Source organism: Rattus norvegicus, chromosome 2, assembly GCF_036323735.1.
Source record: "Rattus norvegicus strain BN/NHsdMcwi chromosome 2, GRCr8, whole genome shotgun sequence".
Classification (NCBI taxonomy): Eukaryota; Metazoa; Chordata; class Mammalia; order Rodentia; family Muridae; genus Rattus; species Rattus norvegicus.
In genome coordinates this window covers 46,744,519-46,762,446 of record NC_086020.1, presented here as the reverse complement: position 1 = coordinate 46,762,446, position 17,928 = coordinate 46,744,519, and the positions used below count along the sequence as shown (strand labels likewise).

The 17,928-nt window shown below is 42.1% G+C and overlaps 1 long non-coding RNA gene across 1 annotated transcript in view; it reads left to right on the top strand.

Annotated features, from left to right (window-relative positions):
• Positions 1–6,531, top strand: part of LOC120100709 (uncharacterized) — a 28,100-nt gene extending 21,569 nt beyond the window's left edge. Inside the window, exon 4 of the long non-coding RNA XR_005500652.2 lies at positions 1,769–6,531. This is a non-coding gene — a long non-coding RNA (uncharacterized LOC120100709). The remainder of the gene's footprint in view (positions 1–1,768) is intronic.
• The last annotated feature ends 11,397 nt before the right edge of the window (positions 6,532–17,928 follow it).

Sequence of the window (17,928 nt, the reverse complement as noted above, 5' to 3'; positions counted from 1 at the left end):
TTGGGGCTGTGAGCCTCAAATTGAAAGCTTTCTTTTGTAAGTTTCCTTGGTCACAGCAATAGAAAGGTAACTAAGACAGGATGGGTGGGGGAGTTTGGGGGATTATCTAAAAACCAGTATAATCTTCATCCTAAAATCTGACAAAAATAGCACTTTTCTACAGAAAAATTCCAGTTAAAAATCCATAGGGAAATTGTATATGTGCTATGTATAGAAGTTATAATTAGCTTTTTCCAAGGAACACTAGAAAAAAACATAGTTTCCCCACTTAGTTATTAAAAAGTACTTATTCAGTTAATGGAAAGTGTTTCAACATTACTAAAACAATCAAACAAATACCTCTTTATGATTATCTAGGTAGATATCAAAAGATAGTAAAAACCCTAACATCCATTTCTGACATACTCCTAAAAATTTAAAGATGTATACATATAAATCTGCTTATCTTGTGAAAGTAATTTTGTCAAACAAACAACACATGCTTAGATAAGCTTGCTTAAGGGATTTTACACTTTCCCAAAAAAAGGGTAAATATAATTAGACATTGTTATTTAAACATTCTATCACCATGTATATGTTATTTTTGACATTTTCTGAAGTCCTAGAAAACTCAATATGACTGCATATATGCAGTAAAGAATAGACAGATGACATTATTAGCAATACAATCATGCTACAAAGTGACTAGAATAGCAAACAAGAGTTTAGGGAGAGATTTCTGTATAAAAGGTAAAGCAGACACATGGGTATATACCAGCGCGCGCGCGCACACACACACACACACACACACACACACAGAGTAGTTTAGTACTAAACAGTTTCAGCAGCTGGGGACCTAGCATTTGACTGTATGAGCCAATGGGAGCCATTGTCATTCAAACCACCGCCCATTTTTAGAGATTCATGGACCTCAGTCTGGCTTTAAGCTCACTGTGAGGCCAAGGATGACTTTGCATTTCTGATCCTTCCTCTATTTGCTGAGCGCTGAGAGTTCAGGCATGCTGGAGATTGAACCCAGTGTATGTGTGTGTGGATAGATAGATAGATAGATAGATAGATAGATAGATAGATAGATAGATAGATAGATAGTTTAGAGTTGCAGTAGTTCAGAGATTTGTAGGTATTTCACAAAGTTTCAACATTAGTTTTACAGTATTACTAATAGCATGAATTATATTTTTCTAGCTTCTCATTTTCTTTAAAACATAGATAAATGGATATTTTATTGTCGAGATGATTAAATTTTATGAATTCCAATTCTACTTCAGTCAGTTTTAAATTTTCCTCTTTTTTGTTGGTAACACGTGTTATTGGACAGCTTCACTCACACATACATTTTGTGCCTTCTGTTTACTCTCTCCATTCTATTGTCTTTAGTCTCCCTCCTTCCCTCCCTCCTCACAGAGCTCCCTTCTCCACAGGACCCTTGTTGTGCCCTACCTTGGTGTTTTCCTTCTCACTCTCTGAGCCTTTTAGCCTGCTATAGCAAGAAGTTGTTTACACCCTTGGCAGCTGCTCTTAGCCCCTGATTTGGGGCCGGGGTTTTTCATGGCACCTTTCTTTCCCACCTAGCCTTCTAGCTTGTTGTTGTTAAGAAGTTGTTTATGCCCCTGACTTTCTACCACACAGACTTTTCCTGTTTTCATGGTTGGGGATTTTCACCTGCCTTGTTGTTTTGCCTCAGGTGTATAAGGAGATCTCAGTAAAGCCTTGGTGGCACTCTTTGAAAACGGGTGACCCGACTACGTGTTTTCTTTCAATCCCGCAGACCTACACCCGATATTCAGACACTGGTGGCACAGGTGCCAACATCTGGAGGTTCCACCGAGATCGGGAAAAAGAGGACAACCTGACGGGATCGTTCCAAAAGGCTGGCCGGCAAGGAAGCAGTACGTATTGGGGACAAGCGGCAACCACGGGGCAAAACTAGAAGTAAGTAGCGCTACAAAGGTTTTGTCTTAGCCGTGGGAACTAAAATGTTTTGTGTATGTGTTCTTTTAGAGTTATGCTAAAATCTAGAGAAGCAAAGTTAATTCTCATTGATGCTTTTAATCTTTGGACCCTGATTAGAGACAGTTTACACCCCAGACAAGAGAGAGAATGGGGTTGAGAAAGCTTTTTTGGAGCTCTCCTGGGGACAGAAGGAGGTGGGGAGACGCCTTGCCTCCTTGCTGGTATTGGAGAAGTGCTTATTTCTGGTTCTGGGTCCTTTAGGTAGGATATCTGGGTCCCTTTGGTGTGGGATACCATCTAGTTTTTTCCCTGTATGTCTATTGTCTGTCCTTGGTGTACCAAGCTGTCCATGTATGTCAATTTATGTCTGGGTTTTGCTTCTCGTTGCTTGAATGTTTTGTGTTTCATGGTTAAGAGAAAAAAAAATGGTTAAAACTTTAAATGCTGGTTGATGTAGTTTTGACTCCTTTCAAGAAAGGAACAATAAATAAAAAACAGTTTCAATTGGCTTTTGGAGCCCTTTATCTGTAGCTAGAAGCCTAAGTCCACAGGGGAAACTCCCCAGGGGTCTGGCTAAATGTTTACACTAGCAGATCCTAAAGGCGCTAGGAGCTTCACAGCTTCTATGGTAATGGAACTGATGGCTGTTTCTCTTAGAAAAATCTTTGACTGTGATTATTGGACTCAACAGGTGACAAGGTGTTTCTCTTAAAACGACAGCTAGAAAAAGTAAAAATGGTGATTGATTTAAATATTAAAAGATATCTGTAGTCACTTCACTTTTGTTTCTGATTAGTTTTAAATTTATAATACGCTCTACAAGTCTTGGTTATAGTTCACTAACCTTTAAGTTATTGGATATGGTTAAAAACTTGTAGCATTGGTAACAGAAAGTTGGCTTAAAACTGAAGTCATTCTAGAAAACCCGTGGCATGAACCAACCCAGAGAAGCAGGTCTAAATTGGCATAATATTTTAATTTAATTCTTATCCTAGAAACCAGACTTGCAAAAGAATTTAGGGCAATGTCTCTTTGTTGAGGAATTAGAGCCCACACCATCGTTCGTTCATATGCAAGAATTGGCAGTCAAACTTTAAAGCATGAGGAATGGACTTGATGTTTTGGAGAGACTGGATTTTGGAGAATATATGGTTTGTTGGAGGTTGAGTTTTGCTTTCCAAAGTTATAGTTGTGCTCTGGTGTTACAAGGGAAACTTAAAGATTGTGGTTAAAGATTGCCAGTGTTACATTGGCTACAGTTTATAGTTTGATCACAGACAGGCTCAAGATTCTAACTTGCACATATTTGTAATTAAGAAAAAAATCAAACAGGTGGAGAATGTTACAGGATTTATGAAAGGTCGATGAGGCTATGGAACTTATAGGAGCATTACACCCTGTTTGCTCACTCCAACTGCTATTTCAAGAAATACATATACAATTATTATAGATTTAAAAGATTGTTTTTATGCTCTTTCTTTACATCCTGGCAATTGTGAAGGATTTTCAGTTAGTGAGCTTGCTTATAATTTTGGAGAGCCCATGAAGTGATACCATTGGAAAGTTTTGCCTCTAGGAATCATTTTTGGCCCTACGTTATGTAAATTTGTCACTGCTTCAATACAAGAAGCTAAGACTTTGAATCTTTCAGTGTATATTATTCATTATATAGACATTTAAATTTTACTACAAGCTTTTACTCTTACAACGTGCTTTAAATTTTTGGGAGTAGCTGCTGCTCCAGAAAAGATTCAATATTCCTTTTCAATATTTGAGACATTGGTCAATAAGAAGAGAAAAAAATTTTCTAAAATCTGTGCTATGCGTGTTGGCACCCCGTTTCCCTTTTGGTTCGGAATGGGACTAAGGCAGTGTCAAGGGAGGAGATTCTCAATTGTTCTTCCAGGTCCTAACCTACCGACCGATTGCTGGGAACAAGAAGATTCTGCATGGATTGTTTGAGTTCCTGGTGTGATTCCCCATACCTCTGGATGAAGGCTGATTCCCAGTGGTACTCTGCAGGCATAAAAGAGACTTTGGCATTACTGTGACAGTCATTGCTGCCATCGCCATTTCAGCCACTGCTGCTGCAGTGGCTGGTGTGGCCATATCTCAGTCGGCAGCTGTCATTGGGACTGTGGATACGTTGTCTGGAGAAGTCTCCACGGCATCGACTCTGCAGAATAACGTTAATATTCAGATTCAGTTGGCCATTCTTGATCTCAACCAACAAACTGCTCTCTATTGGACTTCTCTGGGAAACCCATGTTATGTCTTATTCTATCTTTTATCATTCTATGTGTGTAACCCCTGTTAAGGTCCTTCATAGCAGCAAGGCTGTTGGGGATGAATGCTTATCTTGATTGCTCCCTCGTAGCAGCTGTCCTTGGGCTGTTTTGAAGTATCAACAGATCCAGTCTCAGGCTAAAACCAAGCAGGTTCGGTTTTCATTAGCCGGGAATAATCCATCGGTCCAAATTAGGCTCAGTTTGTATGACAATTAGTTAGCCAAAGACGGACAACCTTCTGGGACCATATTTGCCCAAGACAAAAATCCTGAGGCTGGCAGGATTTTCAGAGATGGGAAAGAGTTTTGAAACCCCAGATTGATCCTAAGACAGGCGCTACTTAAAAAATAAAATAAAGGAGGGGGAATTGTTGGGCCCTACCTTGGTGTTTCCCTCTCCCCTCGCTGAGCCTTTTAGCCTGCTATAGCAAGAAGTTGTTTACACCCTTGGCAGCTGCTCTTAGCCCCTGATTTGGGGCCGGGACTTTCCACCACACAGACTTTTCCTGTTTTCCTGTTTGGGGATTTTCACCTGCCTTGTTGTTTTCCACGGCTTTTGCCTCCGGTATATAAGGAGAACTCAGTAAAGCCTTGGTGGCACTCTCTGAAAACGGGTGACCTGTGTACATGTTTTCTTTCAATCCCGCAGACCTATGCCCGATATTCACACACTGGCAGCTCAGGCGCTGACAGACCCTTCCCACACTTGTGCTTTTTCCTTTCATTGGTGACCCATAGATTTTAAACAAAACTGTCTGAATGGCCACACATTTGGATCCATCCTGGAGGTCTCATTATTTGGCTCAAAATTGAAGGCAATGGCAGTCTCTCTCCCAGAATCCATCAGTTCAACGCCAGTCGTTCAGGAAGCAGGGTTCCATGAGCCCTTCTGCAGTTGACAGTGATTGGCAGTTGACAGACCCAGTGATGTGCCAGTCTAATGCAGGCAATGTCAGCTGCTGTGGTCATGTCTACAATTGTTATGAGAATATTAGTCAACCCATCTTCAGGCTCCTACATTCTTAAGCTCGCTTCTCCATGGTGTTCCCTTAGAGGGGGCTGCATAAATGACATGTCTAGGGCTGACAACTATCATTTATGTGAGCATCTTGAACAAACATGAGTCTATGTGTTCATTGCCTAGAGATAGTTTTCTGATGAAGGATGGGAACAGCATTTGCCTATGGGTATAAACAATATTTAGAAGGCAGTGTGGTACCAAGTCAATTTGTCTAAACAACAGCAACAAGTTCCCCTGAGAGATGTTCCTCAAAATACTGGGAATAGAGCCACCATGTGACCATGCATGCTTCATATTGTTTTGTCCCACCACAATGATTCTACCTCCTATTACAGAGACACTTGTTCACCCATAGTCATCTACTCCATCCATCCCACCACAATAGGATCAGTAGCGAGAAGGTGGCACATTTTATTCTTCTGTGAAATAAGTGAAAATTTTGGGTAAACAGATGGAGCTGGAAATATATATTGAGTAAGGTAACTCAGGCCTGGAGAGACAAATGCTGTGTGTTATCTCTCACACATGTATGTGGATGCTGTCTCAAATCTTGTTAACTGGCAGCACCCATAGAAGCCAGGAAATTAGAAAGAGGTTGTTGGAGGGAAGGATGTCTTTAGGGAGAGAGACTGGTAAAGTTTAAGTGATCTTAAAGTACAGAGGAGATCCTAGAGGTGGAGGAATTCAAGCAGGTAAGCAAGTAGGAGGTCAGAGAGATGAGGGAGTAAGGAAGGACAGAAGCAAAAAACACATAAAAAGCCATTTATAAGACAATTTAAAAAGATGCATTAAAGCTGGGAGTGGTAGTGCACTCAGGAGGTAGAGGCAGGTGGCTCTCTGTGAGTTCAAAGCCAGACTGGGCTAATATAGTGGTTTCCAGGACAGCCAGTGCTATGTAGAGAGACCTTGTATCAAAAAACAAAACAAAATGACAATAACAACTGCAGTGCTTTGAATATGCTTGGTCCAGGGAGTGGCACTACTAGGAGGTGTAGCTTTGTTGAATTAGTTATGTCACTGTGGGCATGGGCTTTAAGACCCTTGCCATGGCTGCCTGGAAACCACTCTTCTAGCTGCCTTCAGAACAACAGGTGGAACTCTCAGCTCCTTCTGCACCATGCCTGCCTGGATACTGCCATGTTCCTGCCTTGATTGATAATGGACTGAACCTCTAACCTGTGAGCCAGCCCCAATTAAATATTGTCCTTAGAAGAGTTGCCTTGGTCATGGTATCTGTTCATAGCAGTAATACCCTAACTAAAACAACAACAAATGTATAGTGTGTGTGTGTGTGTGTGTGTGTGTGTGTGTGTGTATGTGTATGCGTGTGCGTGAGTGCGTGTGTGCATGTGTTTAGAAGGGAGAAATTCTGTGTGGCTGGCTGATGCTCTACCAATGTTATCAAGCAGAACTCTAAGTGCTAGCTATGGGTACTTCCTTATGTGCTATTGTCAGGAAAGCCTCAGGGATGCTCCTCACCCCAGACAAAGCAGCTATTGCCATTTCTCTTGGTTTTCTTGTAATAAGACCCTATTAATGAAGATACTACACACTTTGCTTGCTTGTGGAATATAGTGAAAGCGAGTGGAAACTGAGTTAGGAGCTTTTTCACCACTGCCTAGCTTTCATAATGCCATAGGCGCTATGTAGACTGCTTGGGGAGATAAAGCATCAAGGATGCTACACAGCTGAGAACCCTACAAACTATAAGGCAAGCCTTCATAGCAAGATGTCTCCTCTAGTGAAACAATGCCATGACTGTTAAGGTGTAACCAATGACTCTCAGATTGGATTTAAGATCTCCATAGGAGCAAATACATGACTGGTGCTATAAACCTAATTAAAAACAAAAAAATGAAAAACATGGCTTCAGAATTCCTAGACCCTAGATTACTTTAATAACTTTAACACAGTTCAAATAAAATTCCTGTATGAATTTATGTTGTCAGTTTAGTAAAGCTAAGGGTTGCTTAGATGGCTAAGTATCTCAGTGTTGTGGGCAGTCTATGAAATAGCGTGCACAGCAGGGGCGTGCTTATCAGCGGATGGGCTTTGGGAAGTGATCACATCACGAAGAATCTAATTTCATCAATGGATAAATCCTTTGATAACTTCATAGCCAAATGGCCAAAGAGGAGGTGGGGCCTGGCTGAAGAAGGTAGTTAGGGTTTTATTCCTATGAAGGGACACCATGACCGCAGCAACTCTTATAAAGGAAAATGTTTAACTGGACTGGCTCACAGTTCAGAGGTTGAGTCCATTATCGTTAACGGCGGGAAGCATGACAGCACACAGGCAGATGTGGTGCTGGAGAGGCAGCTCAGAGTTCTACATCCGATCAACAAGCAACAGTAAAACAACGTGACACTGTGCCTGGCTTGAGCATTTGAAACCTCAAAGCCTACACCCACAGTAGCACACTTCCTCCAGTAAGGCTACATCTATTCCAACAAGGTCATACCTTCTAGCAGTGCCATTCCCTGTGACCAAGCATTCAAACACATGAGTTTATGAAGGCCATTTCTATTCAAACCACTGCAGTAGGACTCTTGAGTTATTTACTTCTGGAAGGTAGAACTTTTCCCCGGACCCTTTCTGTGTCTCTGCTTTCCGGCTGCAAAACATAGAGCAGCTTTTCTCTGGCTTGATTTTTTTCCCCATAATGTTGTCTCACATGCTATGGCGACAGAAGTAACAATAGTTACATACTGACACCTCTGAGCCTCAAGCCAATAGATCTTCCTTTAAATTAATTTAGTCAAGTATATTGTCACAGAGATGGGAAGTGCCCAGCGTGCTGCATGCATCTATGAGGGTGCTTGCAGAAGAGCTTTCCAGTTGACTTGAGGAAAGATTGTCTCACCAAGCTGTGTGGGCATCTTCCTATCCTTTGAGGGCCCCAAGTAGGGCAGAAAGAGGAAGGAAGAGTGAATTCACTTACTTAGCTCTCATTGAGACGTCTCTCTTCTGTCCTTGGACTTTGGTATTTCTGGTTCTTAACTTTGTGAACTTGCACTAGATCATGTGACTGGCTTTCTGTGTTCTCCAGATTGAGATGGTAGATTATGGGATCCTTCATTTCGTAAACCAAAATCAAGCAGCCGATTTCCATAATATACTCCTTTACCCTCCCGATGTGTATATCAGTAGAGAACTAGGGAATAAATCCTGAGCTATCCTTATTGTTGAATGCTATATAGGTGCTTTAAAAGATGAGATAGGCCCTATTGGTTTCCATGTGTGTTTTCTATTAGTTCTGTTGCTCTGCAGAATCCTAGCAAGCTCTAATACCTATTTAGCATGCTTGCTTCCTCATTGGTTGTTTTTAGTTTTTGTTTTTTGTGTTTTTTGTTTTGTTTTGTTTTTTGGTGGTAGAGAATTCCATTTCTTCTAACTTGGAAAATGCCCTCCCCTCAGGGCACAGAGAACTATGCAGAAAAGGTAGAAAGATTATAAGAGCCAAAGGGAATGAATGATACCACAAAAGCAGTGTCTTTCTGACAAGACAGTACACATAGGTGAACTCAGAGACTTGGCAGCATGAATAAGGCCTGTACGCACCCTAACCAGATGGGGTTCCAGCTCTGAGGTTCAGAAGTAGAAACAAACTCCTATCCCCATTCAAAATGTTATCTCTGATTAATAAACACTATCAAAGGAAAAAGTTTTTGCAAGGGAGTCTCACTGGGCAAACAAACCACACTTAAGGGCAGGCCCTAGCACAGCAGTGATGACCAACATGAAAGGAACTCAAAGGTGTTTTTTAGGGATTTTTGTCTCATATTTCTTTGTTTGGGATTTTTAAAAAAAAAAACTTACTGGTATGTTTTTGCTTATACATTTTGTTTTCCAATGTTTTCTTTTCATGGGGTTCATTTGTATGTGTTTCTATATGGGTAAATATTTCTCATGCTTTCCTTTTTTTTTTTTAACCTTGCTTGTTTGTCTTTTTTATTGCCAGTTTGTTTTCTTAAGAGAGAGAAAATGAAGGCTAAGTTGGAAGGGTGGGGAGAGAGAGAGAATCTAGGAGGAGATGAGGGAGGTGAAACCATGGTCAGAATATACTGTATGAAAATAGCATTATTTTCAATAAAAAATTAAAATTCATAACGAAACTTATGACTTACAAAAAGAAATACATAAAAACGTTAGTAGTGAATGGAACCCTGCTTTCTCAATAATTAAAACACTTTAGATTTTACATAAGTATAGGAAAAGACACTGATGAAGCAGAATATAGGAGCTAGATTCATATATCTATGTACATGTGTATGCATAGGCACAAGTACATATGTATATATGCATGTATTTTAATATAAAACATAGAGATAGAACATTAATATACTGGGATATTTCTACATGTAACAATATTGAATTTTTCAGGCTATAACATTTAACTGGTTATTAAATTATAAAAAAGTAAGTTCAATCCTCTTGGGTGGGACTTATTTTTATGAGAGATGCTTGTCATCCTGAGGGTCATGGTTTTAATTTTTAGGTCATCTAGAATAGTGCTATACAACTGAGGGAGAGAAGGCTTGCAAGCATGCTTCTAAACCATCTCGACATTTTTGCCTCCGCAGAAACATTTAATAGCTAAAGCCAAATCTTCCAATATGAGGAGGCTGACAAACAGTATTACAGAAATGAATATTGTCAATTTATATCATAAATTTAAACTCGTGTATATGTATATATCTGTACTTCTCAGTTGCAAAGCATAAACAAAAAGAAAATGGAAGAAAGACAAATAACCAATTGGTAAGTAAACTGAAAATAAATGGCTGTTATTAATGTCATTCAACATCCTTCACAAAGCAACACAAATTCAGAAAAGCATGGTTTATTGTAGCCTGTCAAAGTAATAGGAGTAGTGCTGACAGACAACAAGGCAGTCATTCATGTTAGAAATATAAATTCTTCCACTCTCTCCATGAGATAGTCTATTCACCGTTGGGAAACTTTAGTGTATATATGTTTTAATCTACTGCTTCTATTTATTCTAAAGGAATTGTAGTACAGTACACCAAAATTGTGCTGCACAAAGGTATTCTTAATATACTGATCATAATTAAAAATAAATGTGAATAACCTAATGTAGTTTGAATAAGAATGACCCCTATAGGCTCCTATATTTGGATGCTTAATTAACAGGGAATGGCACTACTTGAGAAGGATTAGGAGGTGTGGTCATGTTGAAGTAGGTGTGGCCATGTTGGAGTAGGTGTGGCCTCTTGGGAGTCCATGTGGCCTTGTGGAAGGAACTATGTCACTGTAGGTGGGCTTTTAGGTCTCAAAAGCCCACACCAAGCCTAGTGTTGCTCTCTTCCTACTGCCTTTGTTTTTTTGGATGTAGAACTCTCAGCTACTTCTCTCACATCATGTTTGTGTGCTTCCATGATCTCATTAAGCAAACGTCAATTAAGAATTGCTATGGTCATGATATGAAGCGGACATTTCTGGTTTCTTTGGAGACTCAGTTGTGCCATGCAATGTTTTTTTATAGAAACTGTCTTATGAGAGGATGTTTTGCTGAAGCTGACATGTGGGAAGATGTTTTGTTGAAACAGACACATGAAAGAATGTTTTGCTGAGAACCAACACATGGTATTTTTCTGGAAGCTGCCTGGAAAAGGGGCATGTAATGTTTTGCTGGAGAGAATGCTTGAGGGAACACGCAATGTTTGGAAAGGGTGTAAGGATAACACAACAGACAATGGAAGACACTGTGGCACTGGTTCACCTTGCCTTCTTTTGATGATCATCATTTGTCATGACTTTGTAGAGAGAGACACACCAAAGAACTTCTTGTGATAGTCTGGAGGCTTCTTGCTGCTTCTGTGGATTAGGGCCGATTGGCAGAGCCTTGCAGTTTCTACTGGATTGAACTGCTGTTGCTGATTCATGAATGGTGTTTGTGAGTGGATCGAGCTACCGCTGCTGATTCGTGTGAACTAAATGCTGATATTCTGACAAGGAAGATTGGAATCACCCCAAAGAATGATTTCTAAACAGGTCCACATCCGCCTCTGCCCTAGTAAACTTCCTTTTCCACTACCTCTTGTGGGTGCTGGGCTAGAAGGGAGGTTAAAGCATTTAAAAACCCTTATTAAAGTAGTTGTTTTTAATTTTAAGCTTACAATGAGGTCTCTTCATAGCAATAGAACATTAAGACATCAAATGAATTAGTGGAGAATTGATATAGAAGGCACAGGTGATCTTCAAGTCAACAGTCATTTTCAAAGCTCAGTACTGTGTAGACATCTTAAAAGCTAAAATAGATACTATTGACACAGATGCCTTGCTAACCATGCTGGGTGTGGTGACACATGCCTGTTAACCCAGCCTTCAGAAAGCAGAGGCAGGAAACCACTGAAGTTAGCCTAATATATATCTAAAATCTCAGAGCACACCCCTGTCTCAGAAAAATAATAATAATTATGGCTATAGCTACAAAAGAAAAAAATGCTCTAATACCTTAAAATAAAATTAAAGGCTGAAAGACTCTACGTCAAGCTGTTACGTTAGAAAGATTTATAAATTTAAAAACTGTACCTTTCCGTTTTGTTCCTTTAATTTAGTAAATAAATATATCAGGAATATATTTTGAAGTGAAATATAAGGAAGGCAAAGTCTTTGCTAGAAGAGCTCCTTTGGTTTGTATGTAGGATGATGAATCTTTACCTTGGCATGCATTGTGATGTAGACAGAAAGCCAGGGCCAACTGTCTAACTACTTGTTAAAATAGAAGAGGTCACTAACTTATGGGAATATCTCATGTTGTCTAGATCATCAAAAGCCACAGAACCACTGTCTAACTGCCTCACATCCTGTCTTCTGAAGAGTCCACATGCACTGAAACCACGAGTGACAACCTTAAACAGATGGGCTGTCTGAAGCTCTGTGAGGTACACATGTGACACTGGGATGTGTCAGTGGCTATCCACTGTGTAGTCTATCTGACATCAGTCACCACTAGCAGGTGGAAGACTGAGCCACCTAACCTCTGTCAGTGGACCGCGTTGCTATGGGTACCCCAGGCTTAATGCCAGGAAATCCAATGACATCAGACCCTGTTAGCAAGAATTCAACATAGAGTTAGTAGTCCACACAGTACTTAAAGCCTACAGAGCCAAAAATCACTCAGTGATAACTCCCCCACCACAGAATATACACAAAAGTCCATCAGAAGATGCCCTGTGTTCCTTCTGTTTAATGTCAGAGTCTCGTCTGGAGTCACAGTCAAACCCACCAGGGGGAAGTGGTGTGGGTTGTCAGTTCAGAGCCAGGTCCTGACGGGCCCACTGTAGGTGGGGACATGAGGTGGGGTCTTTGAGCAAAGGTTTCATAGAGAAGTAGCATTGAGTCAGTTCCTCTTATCAGTTCCTAATGCACTTGTGAGAGGGGATGCAGCTGTGCTTGGGCTGAGAAAGCCACGTGACCATGACCTCCTCATTTTTGGGAAGAGAACCAAGCTAGAACATATGAGTGCTTCCTGCCTTAGGCTTCTCTTAATTCCCTGAGGATGTCACTTTTGAAGAAGAGTGGAAGGGACATTCAATGGCGACAATTGTCTCTTCCAATGTTGCTAATTAAATCTTTCCTGACTTTTTAACAGAACACAGGGGGGTTAAGGAATCAAAGAACCAAATGGCCTGATGTGACGTCATAGCTCTAGTAGTGTCAAGACATATGCTCCTGAATAGCAGATGCCATGCCAAAGTTCAGAGGGCAGAAGATTTACTAAAGAGGACCCCTGGAATCTGCTACTATGGAAATGAAAGGAAAATCACAGGGTGAGGTCGAGTGAAAAGTGAAGTTGCTGTCAGTCTCAGCAAAGCCAACTGTTCAAGGACTGGGAAGCTGAGCTGGACCTTCAGGGTTTTATTCTAATAGAGCAAGGGGGCTGAGCCTTTGTCCTTGTGTCAATCAATCGTTAGGTGTGAGATGTTCTGGAATAAGCATGGCCCTCTTCAACCAAAAAGAGTCTTGTACTTATGGTCTGTCTTCTAGTCATGCCTATTGGATCTGGGTCCATGTGTCCTTCCTTTTAGAAAGATGATCCGTGCAACTCATGAAAAATTTTCTATAAGCTTTCTATTTATATGACCTTGAAAAGTTACTTAACCTCCTCCTTACAAGGCAGAAGACAGTAGCAAGCTCTCTATGGATGTTTGTGATCATTAAGGGAACACGTGTGTTAGGTTAAATATGGAGTGGCCCCATCAGCTCCTGTACGAATACTTGGTTCTCAAATGGTGGGACTGTTTGGGGAGTTGTGGAGTCTTTGGGACTCTAACCTTAGCTAGCAGAAGTGAGTCCCTGGAAGAGGGACTGTGTAGGTAATGTCTATTTCTGGTTTCAGCCCTGGCTGTCTCTGCTGATCTGCAAACCATGAATAAGCCATGTTCCAAGCATCTGCCTACCACCCTAGACCAAACAGCTGCACTATGCCTTCCTACCACGATAGACAGTCTTTTCAGAAACCATACACCAAGAAATCCTCCTTACAATGTATTCTTTCCATGAGGTGTCCTGCTACAGTGATAAGAAAATAATGTTTAAAAAAACCTGTAAAACATTTATTAAGTGCTTACTGAATGCCTGGCATTGCTCAAAGTGGTAGTTTTTATGTGACTACCAGGAGTTTCCTGAGATCAGCAATGGTGTGGAAACTTTACAGTAGACCAGAAAGGAGGCCCGGACCATGCTTGGTTCCCCAGAGGCCCAGATTTCCAGCTAAAATGTCTAACCCAGAGGGTTCTCTATCACCCCATATTTCTTTTAAATATCAAACCAGAAAAGGCTCTGTGAGGTGCTTTCTGCTATACATCTGTCCAAGATGTCCTTTTTAATATAATTATATCACACTGACATAACGGGGGAAATATTTTGTCTCATACGAAGAATTGCCCTCTGAAATTTGTTCTTACATTCTCTATGTTCTCTGGGAAATGTATCTGTACATATAGCCCTGCAGGACCCAAGGCTGCTCAGGGAAGGTGAGGGGCCGAGAGGCACTGGGCATTGCACTTGGGATGGGCTATTCACTAGGAGTAAAATTAGGGTTCACAAAGAAAACTTAGGGTAGAGAATATGGGATTCACAGGAATAGGGGAAAGGCTACATTGATATGAAGTGTGTGTGTGTGTGTGTGTGTTTACATGTGTTTAGGTACACATGTATGGGAGCGGGGCTGTATACATGTGGACCTGCCAGAGCTGTGGGTATTGTTCCTCAGTGCTATCCATCCTGTTTTTGAAACAATGTCTCTCCCTGGCCTAGAAGTCACTAATTAAGCTAGGCTGACTGGCCAGAAAGCCCCAGAAATCCACCCATCTCCCCAATGCTGGAATTTACAAGTGAGTCACCATAGGTAGCTTTTGTTTTATGTGGGATCAGGGGATTAAACTTAGCTTGCACAGCAAGTACTTGACCAATTGAGCTATTTCCCCAGCCCTGGGAGAGGTGTAATATTCTAGTCGTCATAGCTGAACTGCAGTGGTGACCGAATGTTAATAGAATACTCCCTCTGAAAGCCTAGAGTTTGTCACCCAGGTCTTATTCATAGCTCTGAGCGACTTCCCACCTCATTATCTTAAAACAGAGAGGGCCGTGGCTGTTTCCAGTGACTTGCTCTGAGGCAGGAGAGTCCAGTCTTGCTCTAAACTAGCTAGCCTATCACTGCGCAGACTTCACACCGTGCGCCCACTTGTCTCCCAGCTTTTCTAACCCTGTTTATTTCACCACCAGAGCGGCTTAGGTGGAAATGCATTTTATTTACGTAGAAACCTCAGAGGATTCCCTTTCTTCTAAACTATGAACCTTGTTGTCCATCCCCCGCCCCCAGCCCAGCTCCTGACTTGCTACCCCTTCCCCAAACCAGTCCTCTCCTGCCCCTCCTGATTAACTGTGCCAGTTCCCCGAATGGTTTGGTTGAAGGCGAACTGTGGTTTCCAATTCTATGCCAAAGCTCAGAAGAGATTTCTGAGAACAGCTTCCTCGTTTTCAATTGACCGTGGTAACGTTAGGTGGCCTCAGAGAAGAAATCACTTTTCTGAAAAATGAACCTCATTCGGAAAGCAAAGTGAGATTTTTTCCCCCCTGCATTGCATATGGAGTCAAAACCTGTGGGGAATTTTCCTGTGCCCACCAGGAGCTGCTCCCCAAAGCCTACTATGGAAAAGCAATACCACCGGGAAGGGATGGAGGGACTTTGAGATGGACTCCAGGCTTCTGGACCTGGGAGAAAACCCAAGAAAGGAAGGAGAAAAGGCTGAAATCTTTCTCTCCTAAACAGTGTGAAAGGCAGGCCTTGAGGTTTATATAATCAGAAGCTGTTCCTCCCACCTGTAACGCTCAGAGGGTATGAGAAGGCTACAGTGTGCAGAAGTAAAAGGAAGGCAGTTGTTGGAGTCAGAAGGGGGCGAGACCCTTCAGCCACAGCGCTGCTGTCTGACTTGTGCTTGACACCTGCTGAATGCCCCTCTAGCCACACTGCCCACTCTCCACCTGGCACCCTCCCCAGGCGACTGCTTGCGGTGGACTGGATCAGAAGCAAGCCACCCCCTGACTTCTGAACTGAGTCAGTCAGTGAAAGTATTTGGCAGGGGGATTGGAGGGGACCAGACAGGAGGGCAAGATGAGAGAGAGTATCGGTTCCCCAATTCCCTCCCACTCCTGCTCTCTGAGCTTGGCTGCTTCTAGCTAGGAAGGCCCCCAGCAGCTGACCATCTAACTTACCTCAGGAGAGCAGGTCTTCCTTTGTTCTCTCTGACAAGACAGTTTGCAACACTGCTCCCATCTCTACCAACTCTCTTATTTGGTAAGCCTCAACTATCCCATTTGGACTTTTCTTGTTTCCCGATGCCACCCACATTCGTGCTTGTGAGGGTCTGGGTCAGACAATCTGAATTTCTCAGAGTCCCTTAAGGTAACCTTGAGGAGGAAGCTAACTTGGACACTTCAACTTGGAAATCCACCTCCCTCAAGCCATATTCTGAGGCAGATCTCGACAGCCTCCAGGGCAACAGGGAGGATGAAAAAGAGGTATAGAAGTCTGTGACTAGCTTATGGGTGGGGCAGCTCCACTTTGCCTGCGTACAGGAGGGTTTGAGAAAGCAATGTCTTGACACTAGAACATGAGGAGGGGCCTAGAACTTGTGGAGCAGAGGAATCCATGTGCTGCCACTTGCTTTCATCCCTGAGTGGCAGCTGTGCCTACAAAGGAAGGGGTTCCCAAACAGAGCAAGGGGCTTCCGGGCGCTGTGTCAGAATCAAGGGTGAAATAGTGGTGGATGAGGCAGCGTCTAACTGGAACAGTCGCAGTGGGCATCTCAGAGGAAAGAGATCGAAGGTGGATTGGTTTAGTGAAGCTAAATTAGAATTTAAAATATAGCAACAGCAGCTGGTCTTCACCCCTGAAGAATAGGCAGGTCTCTGACAAACAGAAATAATTGCTCCGTGTAAACATTATGTTGGAAAAAGCAGGCCGCGGTATAGAAACAGAAGACTCGCTTCTTGTCTCTTGCAATCAGCTCTGCAAGCTGTTTTCTGTCAGGCTCAGCTGATACCATGTGAGATACAGTTTCGGGGTTTCTTAATTAACAATGTAAAGTTAGCCTTAAAATGCCCAGGCTTGGATACCAGTCGAATTTTCCAATTTTCTTTTAAGCTGAAGGATCCCCAATGTGCCACTCCAATACAGTTTGGGCCTGAAGTCAAGACAGGGAAATCTCTCCTTGCTCACATCCCTTCCCAGACCATCCCAACTTCAGCTCCTTCATGGCTGGTAAATAGAATTGATAGATGGGGAACAGAAAAACTGCTGTCTGATTGGTGTTGCTGACACGGGCTTAGAATCCGTGATCTCCTTTTGTAAATACTTCAGGCTAAGAACTCTTATGGTTCTTCTGAAACGGTGGACACCTTTCATCTTTAATTTCTGTGCGGATGCATGTTCTCCTCATAGAACCAGAGGGTAAGGGCACCTTCCACCCCCATTCTAATTAATGCCATGCTGTGAAGACATTCATCTGGGTGTTTGAAGAGGGACCCCTAAAGGTCAGAATCTGTTGCAGAATCTTATTAGGAAAAGGTGTTTGTGGGAGGCTGAGCTGGGCTGGGGGTGGGATAGATGGGAAGAAACAAAGAAGAAAAGGAGAAAATCTCCCACTCCCTGCACATCCCAGAGTATCCTGTTCTTAAACAGAAATCAGCCATCCTTCTGCTATTTCCCTCAGTGTAGACTATCTTCCCAGTTACCTGTTTAGAAGTATTGGACTCATCGTGACAGAGTTGTAATTATTCAGTTACAGCCCTCCTAGGTGGGGGGAGTCATTTCAACTGATTTTCCATTCCCAGAACTTCAATTTTCAATGCTGAACAAGACTTGGCCAATTTTTTTTTTATGCTTTCTTTGAGCCAGCACCAAATGGTAGACATTGTTTCCTCTTAATTGACTCCATCTGCAAACCAGACTGTTCCAGAGCCTCTGGAAGGAGGGAAAAAAAAACTTTCCAAACTCTGTATTAATTACTTGATTAATCAATGCGCTTTGACATCTGGATCTCACGCTGTCCTGGCTCTAGCAGGCATACTTGCCTACAAGAACGTGAGTTACTGCTTTAAGTGTCTCCGAATCTCTTTCCAATATGGACACGAATTG